This window comes from Emydura macquarii, unplaced genomic scaffold, assembly GCF_026122565.2.
Source record: "Emydura macquarii macquarii isolate MOO-44397 ecotype Brisbane River unplaced genomic scaffold, CSIRO-AGI_Emac_v2 contig_1876, whole genome shotgun sequence".
Classification (NCBI taxonomy): Eukaryota; Metazoa; Chordata; order Testudines; family Chelidae; genus Emydura; species Emydura macquarii.
Window position 1 is genome coordinate 30,634,183 of NW_027132013.1, and position 10,095 is coordinate 30,644,277.

General features: G+C 41.6%; 1 long non-coding RNA gene across 1 annotated transcript; it reads left to right on the top strand.

Moving 5' to 3' along the window:
- The first annotated feature begins 1,038 nt into the window (after positions 1-1,038).
- On the top strand, positions 1,039-7,907 carry LOC137159712 (uncharacterized). The gene is made up of 4 exons (XR_010921712.1): positions 1,039-1,072; positions 2,715-2,776; positions 3,656-3,723; positions 5,983-7,907. It is a non-coding gene; the product is annotated as an uncharacterized lncRNA (long non-coding RNA).
- The last annotated feature ends 2,188 nt before the right edge of the window (positions 7,908-10,095 follow it).

Sequence of the window (10,095 nt, forward strand, 5' to 3'; positions counted from 1 at the left end):
TAGTATGGCTAAACTAAAATCTTACAGACCACATCCTGTAGGACTTGCATTTCAGCCCTACTCACTTAGATACCTAATACATACTTATCCCCTCTGACTACTGATCAATCTTATACTTCTATAATCCTACAGTTTAACTCTATTCAACATACAATGATTATATACAACATAGTATATAAGTTAATTGTAATACCACACAACACACAATAAATGAATAATAAAATGAACCAAATGGCTACAGACCACTGTGATCATCTAGTCTGACCTCCTGTATTACACAGGCCAAAGACCTTTCCCAAATAATTCCTTTTGAACTAGAGCATATCTTAAAACAATCTTGATTTAAAAATTGCTTGTGATGGCGAATTCATCACAACTGTTAGTATATTGTTCCAATAGTTAATTACCTTCACTGTTAAAATGTTATGATTTATTTCCAGACCTAATTTGTCTAGCTTCACCTTCCCGCCATTGAAACATATACCTTTCTCTGCTAGACTGAAGAGCCCATTAGCAAATATTTGTTCACCATGTAGCTACTTACAGTCTCATCAAAACACTCCTTAATCTTCTGTTTGTTAAACTAAATAAATTAAAGTCCTTGAGTCTATCACTATAAAGCATGTTTTCTAATCCTGTGATAATTCTTGTGGCTCTTCTCCAGTGCTTAATTTGTTCCAGGCTTGCCCAGACTAATCCCTCGTACCATTGGGTTTGGCAGTTCATAACCCTGGCACCTTTGGTCTTGCCGAGTCAGTTATGAAACTAAAAACATTGCTTGAGCCCCTGCACTGCTCTTCTCTGAACTCTCTCTCCAATTTATCAACATCCTTCTTGAACTGTGGTCACCAGAACTGGATACAGTATTCCAGCTGCAGTCACACCAGCGCTAAATACAGAGGTAAAATAACCTCTCTGCTCTCATTTGATTTTCCTCTGTTTAAGCATCCCAGGATCCCATTAGTCCTTTTGGCTACAGCTTTGCACTGAGAAATCATATTCAGCTGATTATCCACCATGACCCCTAAATCTTTTTCAGAGTCACGGCTTCCCCGATACAGTTCTCCATCTTGTAAGTATGGCCTATGTGTTCTTTGGTTCCTAGATATATACATTTATACTTAACTGTATTAAAATGTTTGCTTTCACCCAGTTTACCAAGTGATCCAGATCACTCTGTATCAGTAATCTATCCTCTTTATTATTTACCACTCCCCCAATGTTTGTGTCATCTGTAAACTTTATCAGTGATAAGCATACGTTAGGGCTGATGGAGCTCAGCTGGCTTTTACCTGTCTTAGGATGGGGGGGGGGGGTGCAAAAATGGTTTAAAACCACATTTTCCTTCATACTTTCCAGTCTTATGCTAAGTCTGGAATAAAAAGACTACTCCTTTGAGTAAGAATACATACATATGTGTTTGCAGGTTTGGGATTTTAAATGTGTGTCATTTGTTCATTGGTTTTTTTTCTTCTTTTCATTTTCCTTCTCTATTTTTTTTCCCTAAACTTTTTCAGTCTTTGCGATCATTGCAATTGTTTATTTACATCCTTTCATTATCATCTCTTCTCTAAGATCTGTTTAACCTCTGATTTACTTTTATTTTTATTTTCCTCTTCAGGATTTAATGTATTTATTTAATTTCAATTTATTTCCACCTCTTTCATATTCCCTCCCCTCCCTCCCCCCGGTCATTATAATAATTTATTAGAAATATTTTATTTGATTTATTCATTTATTACTGTTGCCTCCCTTAGTTACGGCACCTTTCTGTTTGTTTATAGAGCTGTGTTTATGGCTTTGTTTTCCCATGTTAGATGTGCCCCAGGAAGCTGGGCACATTTGAAAAATAACTGTCGCAGGGTGGCAGTTGGAAGGATCCAAACATGCTGCGGGCTGAACCAAACCCCACCAGGGTGGGTGTGGAAGAAGACAGGAAAGATTAAGAGCTGGGACATTTCTGTTTATATTCCCCTCTCAGCTGATTGAGTTGGCCCCAGTGAATCATTAGGTGTCCGTGGCTGGGGTGGGAAGAGCCTGGTTGGTTTGTGGGCTGCGGACTGCCCCACTTGCCCGCTCCCTAAGGGCAGTGGGGCAGTCTGCCTCCTCTCTCCTTAGGGTGAGGCAGGCTGCTCCTTGGCTCCTGCTGAGACAGGCCCCGCAGGCACATGGACCATGGATCCCTGCCCCTGCAATAACTATGTTCATCAGATTAGAGTCCCCATGGCCCTGCCCTGCAGCTGCCACCGCCCCCCAGCCCCCACCACCCGAGGGGTACCTGGCCAGGGCTCCCTTCACTTGGTGTTTGTGCAGGACTGGGGGTGAGGCAAACATACACCTCTGACATCCCCAAGGTGGGGTGCACTGTGTGACAGGGACCCAAAGTGAGGGGCAAGGGCGGGAGAGACAGGGCAACAAATTGCAGAGGATGTGTGAGCATAAACAGGGCATGCGCAGTTCATAGCCAATCAGTGGAAAATCTTTCCCCCAGGTTCATACTTAAGAGATCTTTGTATGACAAGGAGATCTTTGTTTCAGCTCCTTTGCTCCCTGCTGCCCACATGAAGCAGTAGCCTGTTTGTGATGTCACTGTGGGCCTGCTAATGTTTTGATACACTTCTGTTAGATGATGTGAGTGTGTTGCATAAGGGGGAACAAAGGCCTTCTGTTAAGATCCTGGGGTTATTCAACTTGCTTGTTTTCTTGTGCTTCAGTGAATGCCTAGAAGAGTACGTCTGGCCATTTGAAAGGCCATAGAAATACATATGCTTTAAAGGTAAGCCTTCTACTGATCTACCTTCCAGCTGTGTTACTGGTAGTATCTTTCTGTGTCAAAGGGCAGCGTAAATTAAATTAGTAAAGCAGGGCCTTCTCATACATCCCCTGCTACATGATACTAATCCATTGCTGTTTTAGTCTCACTAATTAAACATAGAATCCTGGAAATCAGCAATGAAAGGGGCCTATTATGGAATTGTGTCCATTAGTCAGGGCCATGGCAAGATTATACTCAGGGTGTACAACATTTTCTAGTTGTGTTTTAAATATCTCAAGCAACAGAATTGTCCTTGGGACACTGTTGCCCAGCCTGAGTAGTCTTACTGTCAAGACATTTTTCCAGGTAGCCAGGCTAAATTTTCTTAATTTCATCCCATTATTTATTTACCTATTTTATTATTTATGATTTTTTTTCACAGTGCTTATTGTCATAACATCCTTTGCATCTTAATATCATCTCAATTAGAAATAACCAGTTTAAAACAGTAATATTGTAGTATCTACAATGATACTTCATTAAAGACCAGTGTAAATTCATGAGGGCTAATTATACTACCATTTTACCATCCTAAGTAATTTCTCTCTGTCCTTGATGTTTAACTACTTCATCTTCATATATTTATAGATGGATATCACAACTCCTTTAATTTTTTGATAACCAAGCAGTTCTTTTACCTTTTCCTCATTAAGACAATAACCCCAGCACTGGAGTCATTTTTGTTAGTATTATTTGAAGTGCCTACAGTCAACCTATATTCTTCTGGTACTGAGGTGCCCATGGTTGAATGCAGTGCAGAACAGAATGCAGTATTCCAGGTATGGTCAATTAATTTTGTTCATTAACTGTTATGACACTATCCTGATCCTATTGTTTTAGTTTCCTTAGGTGGAGCGTGGTCCAATCATTGATTTGAGTAAAGTGAAAATTGGGAATTCTGGTTAAAGGTACCAATTTTCTTTAAAATAAATTTTGTGATATAATTCGTATATAGCAAATGATACTATTTTACTGATGAATGGATTTCACACTTTAAAATTATTATTTATATAGTACCATGGGTGTGTGCAATTATTATTTAGAGACAATTGCAAAGTAGTATTTTTCTGCCACAGGGAACTTTCTTCCTGAAGGCCCAACTTTTGTATGTGTAGTTCCAACCCAATGGAACTACACACATGAATAAGGATTATTCGTGAAATTGGGACTACTTGTGTAAATAGGGATGGAAAGGACCATCTTCTAATTAGTGCACTGGACTGGGAAACAGGAGATCTAGGTTTAGCTCTTGGCTTGAATTTAGTTTATATGAGCTTTGGCAAGACACTTAATCGATCTGTGCCTCAATTTACCCATCTGTCAAACTCAGATATGTCCTTTCTATCTCCCTTTAACTGTCCCCAGGACAGAGACTCTCTCTTACTAGGTGTTTTTACAGTTCCTAACACGTGGTGATCATCTCACCTGTAGATACTACTGTATTATAAATAATAAATAGAGCTAGATGGAAAAACACATTGGGAAATATTCACTTTTTGATTTTTGTTCTGAATCAGAACAAAATGTTGAAATTTCAGAATTTCTCTCAGAATGGAAATTCCAAAAAATTTCTATTTGGAAACTTTGAAACATTTTTAGATAAAGTTGAAACTTAATATAAAATATTAAATACTAAATATAATATATATAAATATGTTATAATATAAATATCAGAATAAAATGGAACAAAACCATATTGAAATGAAACAAGAAAGTCAAAATAATTCATTTTGACATTTTTCTGTTGAAATTGTGTCTAAATCAACACATTCCAGTGAAACCTTTTGATTTTAACAAAACTTCATTTTCCAGTGGAAAATGATTGTGTTGAAAATTCTTTGACCAGCTTTAATGAATAACAATATTAATTGCCAGATAATGACTACATGAAAATGGAATTAAGATTGAGAATACATATCAGTAATTAGGATAAACTACATTACAATGTAATTGTCTCAAAAACTGGCATTTTAAACTCAAGTAATTCAGAATTATTATTAAACTTCAATCCAAATGTGTTAAGATATGGACATGAACAGCTAGGTCACATCAAAACACCTTAAGTCTACCCTGTAGTGACACCATGCAAAAAACATATGATTAGGATTAAGGAATTTTAGTGTTTGTGGTCCCAGATTAGATTAAATTAATTTTGAAAGACACATTCAAATATTTCTTTTCCCCTCATGTTGCCATTACAGGGCATAGTTAAGGTTGTCTGGATGACCTAACAGTGCATTTCTACATTTTAACATATTTGAATTAATATATAACATAAAAATAGTCAGAAGAAAACTTTTTTGGGGAGAAAAATCTTTTATGAGGAATGCTTTATGTATTCTACAGGAACATAAAGGTAACAAGCTAGAGTCCTCACAAGTTTAGCAGGATGCACCAAGATGCAATTGTGGTTGTATACTCTTTAACATTTTTCCAGGCTCCTGGAAGAAAGAACAAGACAAAAATAAAGGACCCTGACTGTTCACAACAGACCATAAATCTCAGTTGGAGGTGGGGGGGGAAAATAACTGTTATGGTGGTTCTGGCCCCAACTTGACTGGGCTGTCAAAGAAATCACATACTCCCAGTGTTGGGCTCCCAGAGGAAGTGGCAGTGAAAAGGGCTTGCAGGTACTGAGATTGAGCAGAGTTGGTTCTAGTTGTGTGCAAACTATATCTCCCAAACCAGTCAGTAAGCAGCAGGAGTTGACCTCATGCAGCATTGCCTGTTGGCATCCTGAGAGATTCTACACCCTCAGAGGGCCTATGAATAAGACCTGGGTTACTTTATACTGTTAGCATCATATGGACTTCCCTGCCTTACTAACCTTCATTGTGTTCTTTATCTGGAGTCATATTGTCTTGTAATTTAAAGGCCAGTATCCCACACTTGCTACTTATCTATACAGAGCTATGCTGAGTATCTGAATGAAGACATTCTGGGTGGGGAGACAGGGGTTCTAATATAATTTGTTTTACTCAAGAGTACAGGTGTGACTTGAGAGCTGTATTGCATTAGATTGTTTTGTAAAATTTAGGAGTGAGATTTGCTTTGCTGAAATAACTTTGTTTTTCTGAATAGGAATTTTTCTTAGCAAGTAAAATATGATAAAATAACTTTTTTCAGAAACTGCCCAATTAAAACCTATTTTATAAATGTCTCCTTAGGTCCAAGATGGCAGACTGCAACTGCATAATTTGGGGAATATTTTGGCTCATCGTGCTGGTGTTCTTTGGTTGGCCCTTAAGTGTGGCCTTGGGTGGTCTCTATGGATTCCTCTCCCCTCTCACTACCTTAATAGGACTGGATGACTTCAGTGAAGCACTGCTGAAGGGAGTAAATCTGGGGAGGCAGTGTGCTAAGAATGTACATCATGGCAAGCCCCTCTGCTGAGCAGTGAAGATAACTGCAACTGACAAGCATTTTACTATGTACTGCAGTGGATTTCAGAGTTATTCTGTTAACTTTAAAATATTTGCTTTTCTGTACAAAAGTTGTTTAGTTTTTGAAGAATGTATAAATGGTACTTGATAATCTCTGAGGGAAATTATAACAGTCATGTTTGTCTTTTAAAACAGTTTTTCCTGATTCCACAATGAGTAATGATGCTGTCTTTACCTACTTGTGTACACGGATTGAAATTAGAGAGAAGCCAGAACTGAAACTCCAGACCTGAACCTCAAATTCATGTTAGGATTAAAGGCCATAGTTCTCAAAAAGTGGATTCCAAACTGTGGGCATCCAAATTTGAAAACATTGTGTCAGTGCTCAAGTCAGTCAAATGGGTCTACTAAAGACATGCCCAAATTTCGAAAGATCAGAATCGGGATTTGAACCCCATTTTAGGGAATGTTTGGCTCAATGTTTGCCTCTTTATAAACTATGTGAAAGTTAAATTGGGCGTTCTAGTCAGATCCCTCTTTCATTTTAGCATTTAGTCATCAATGTTTATATTTAAATGGATGCATAACTTGATTGTTTATAGTATCCATTAGTTTTCTTTCCACTCTACCATTTTGCTTAATGCTAATTTACTAGGCATATTTATGATGACAACTTTGTTTGTGAGTTCACAACACTGAAATATTAACTTCAAGTATATCATAAATCAGTTATCATAATATAGACATTAAAGTTTCTTCTGCTTTGCCGTTTAATTGGCATCTAATTTTATTATTTTATGATACACTAAACCTTAAGCTTGAAACTTTATCCAACCAGTTGTCAAGAATCTTTTAAAGACATGCATAAATTTATGGAAACCTAGTGTTCTGAAAGTTTTCATTTTGTCTTTATATAGCCTATGTTTGCTCCATAGCTCTTCTCATATTTTTATTATTGTGAACATTTGTATGGAAAATTATCTTTGGGTTTTAAGAGCTTATCTCGTCCTGCTACAGTGGATATTAATTGGGTGATACTGAAGGGTTATTTAGTACATGGCAGGGTGAAACTGGCTGTATGCTTACCTGTGCATTTCCAGAAATCACTTAGAAATGATTTTGCCTGAAAAGGAGTTGGAGGGGACTTAAATAATCCAGAGCCAGGGTCCAGGACTAAATGGAACAATGTTCTGATGCAAAATGGTTACTCCTGCTTTGAGCAGGGGATTGGACTAGATGACCTCCTGAGGTCCCTTCCAACTCTAATATTCTATGATTCTATGGCAAATTCAACGTACCTAGGAAAGAAAGGGACTTGTCTACTTGAAACGGTATGAGGCCTTCCAAGCTGTGTGTGGTGGCTGCTCAGTGGGCTCAGAGACACAAAGCTTAAAGGTTGTGGGGGGAGTCTTAAAAGACAAAAACTATGGAGAGTTATGGATCTGTTTATGGAACAACTCATGTCAATTGAGTCCTAAACCTTTTGGGCAGTGTAACTCCTGATTTTGGATTGGTTAATATTTTTAATAACTGTATAGCTTGTAGAACGTATTTTTTAGAAAATAATGTGTAACATGGTCCAGTTATGGTTGGGATAGGAGCCATAAATTTGAATTTCCTGATTTCTGGATATTTACTTAGCTTAGCTTTAAAGTTGCACTGACTTATTTTTTTGCACCGACTTTTTAATGAAAACAACTAAACTATGATTTATTCTTATTATTCATTAGCGGTGGATCTTGCACTGTTGCCTATTATGAAGGTTGTCCAACACTTCCCCTTCTTCTTCGAGTGCTTGCTCATGTCCATTCCATTGTAGGTGTGTGCACGCCTCTGTGCATGATCACTAAAACTTCTTTCCCTTTAGCAGTACCTGTAGAGCTGGCTCTGGCGCCCCGCAGAGCACTGTGCACATACCGTGGTACATGAGGCGCTGCCTGCCCTACACCCACTCAGTTCCTTCTTTCCACCTGTGGTGGTTGTGCGAACTGCTACAACTTGCATTGCAAGTGTTCTCCCTTTTGTTCTCCTTAATCGTTGGTAGTCTGTCTTAGTTAGATAGATTAGTCCTTAAGTGTTGTTAATAGTGGACTGTCACTGCCAGGGCCCTGGGCTGGGACGCAGTGCAGTCGGGTGGGCCTGCGTCTCCTTCCCCCCTTCCTACCCTGACCTAGAGGTGATTACTCTGCTGAGGGGTAGTAACTGCTTCCCTTTTGCCTGGCCCACCCTTCCTAAGGGCTGGGGCCTTGAACTGTGTGCTTGCCCTACTAATGGCTGGAAACTTTTGTTAGAACTCCACACAGGAGCCAGGAGGTTTGGCCTCCCTTGGAGACTGATGGTGAGGGAGGGCTGCCGACCCCGCCCACGCCACGGGACCTTTACAGTTTAGGTGAACCCCGGAGCCTCAGGGATGATCTCCAATAGCCTGGTCGACCCAAGTGGAAGGGGTTCAACACTGCACCGTTCCCCGAGAAGTTGCTCCAGGTCACGGTTGCAGGAGCACCCTGCATCAGTGGGGCACGAAGTAAGTTCGCCCTCTCGGAACCAGTTGTGGTCCCCGGCCCTGGGTGAAACTCATTCCAGGAAGCGGCCCTTGTCTGGATCTCCTGCAAGAGGCCACTTCCCAGAACCCAGTCGCCAGACTCAGCACCGAGAGGGAAGCAGCACCATAAGTTATTGGTGCCCAGGTGCCGCTCTGGGCATTCCAGTTTACAGTTGGAGCATGATTCTCTGCGTCGGCACTAGTCGTGGCACCAGCACCGCAGCTCATCGTCATCATGATCGACGCTGCCGAGAGGTCCTCCAGAGTGCCAGAACACCCACAGATCGGGTCATCGCTCTCCCTCCACTCGGCACCGTACAGAGGGAGCCTTCAATGCAGCCCCCCATGGTCATCTGACAGTGAGTCAGCGTCCTCTTGAGAGGACAGCCACTGGGAGAGTCATCGCTGCCAGCAAAAGATGCTGGATCACTCCTCTGCTCAGGCAGCCCCGGGATGGCCTCAGGGGCAGTGGCCACCCCAATGGTCATATTGGGTATCTTGGGGGTTTCCGGTGGGGCCAGGTCTGCAGTCGTTCAGGTCATCTTGGGTGCATTCTGCACCTCCAGAGAAGGGCCATCATTCAGCCTCTGATGATGATTAGGACCCCCAGGAAAGGACCTCTGTTGGGGCCCCTCATCAGCTGGAAGGGATGCCACCCCCCCGGGGCCCTCCATTCCTCCTCCTCTTCCCCAGATGAGGCGGTCACCCAGGGACCATCAGCACCCCTGGATGATTTCATGGCACATCAAGAGCTTCTCAAGAGGGTGGCTTCCAACCTGGGGTTGGAGGCAAAGTGCTGAAGGAGGCATCAGACAGTCTCTTTCATGTCCTGGCAGTGGCCGCTCCAACCCGGGTTGCCCTTCCCCTTCATGAGGGGGTATTAAAGATAGTGAAGGCCCTGTGGCAGACCCCTTCATCAGTGGCCCCAACCTCTAAGGCCTCTAATCCCGGACAAAGGATTTGAGTACCTTTTCACCTACCCCTCTCCCGGTACCCTGGTGGTAGATACTGCCAACCATTGGGATAGGCAGGGACAGCCTGGTCCCATGCCATAAAATAAAAACAAGAAATTGGACCTGTTTGGGGGAGAGATTTATTCGACGGCAAGCCTGCAGTTTTGAATTGCCAAATAGCAGGCTCTCCTGAGAAGGTACAATTTCAATCTCTGGGACTCCCTAAAGCGCTTTGTGGATACTTTGCCCCAGGACCAGGCGCTGGACTTTAGCACCATCCTGGAGGAGGGTATTACGATGGCCAAAGCAGCGCTGCAGTCATCTTCGGACTCAGCAGACTCGGCAGGCAGAGCCATGGCCTCCGTCATCTGCATGTGCAGGTGCTCGTGTCTGCAACCCTTG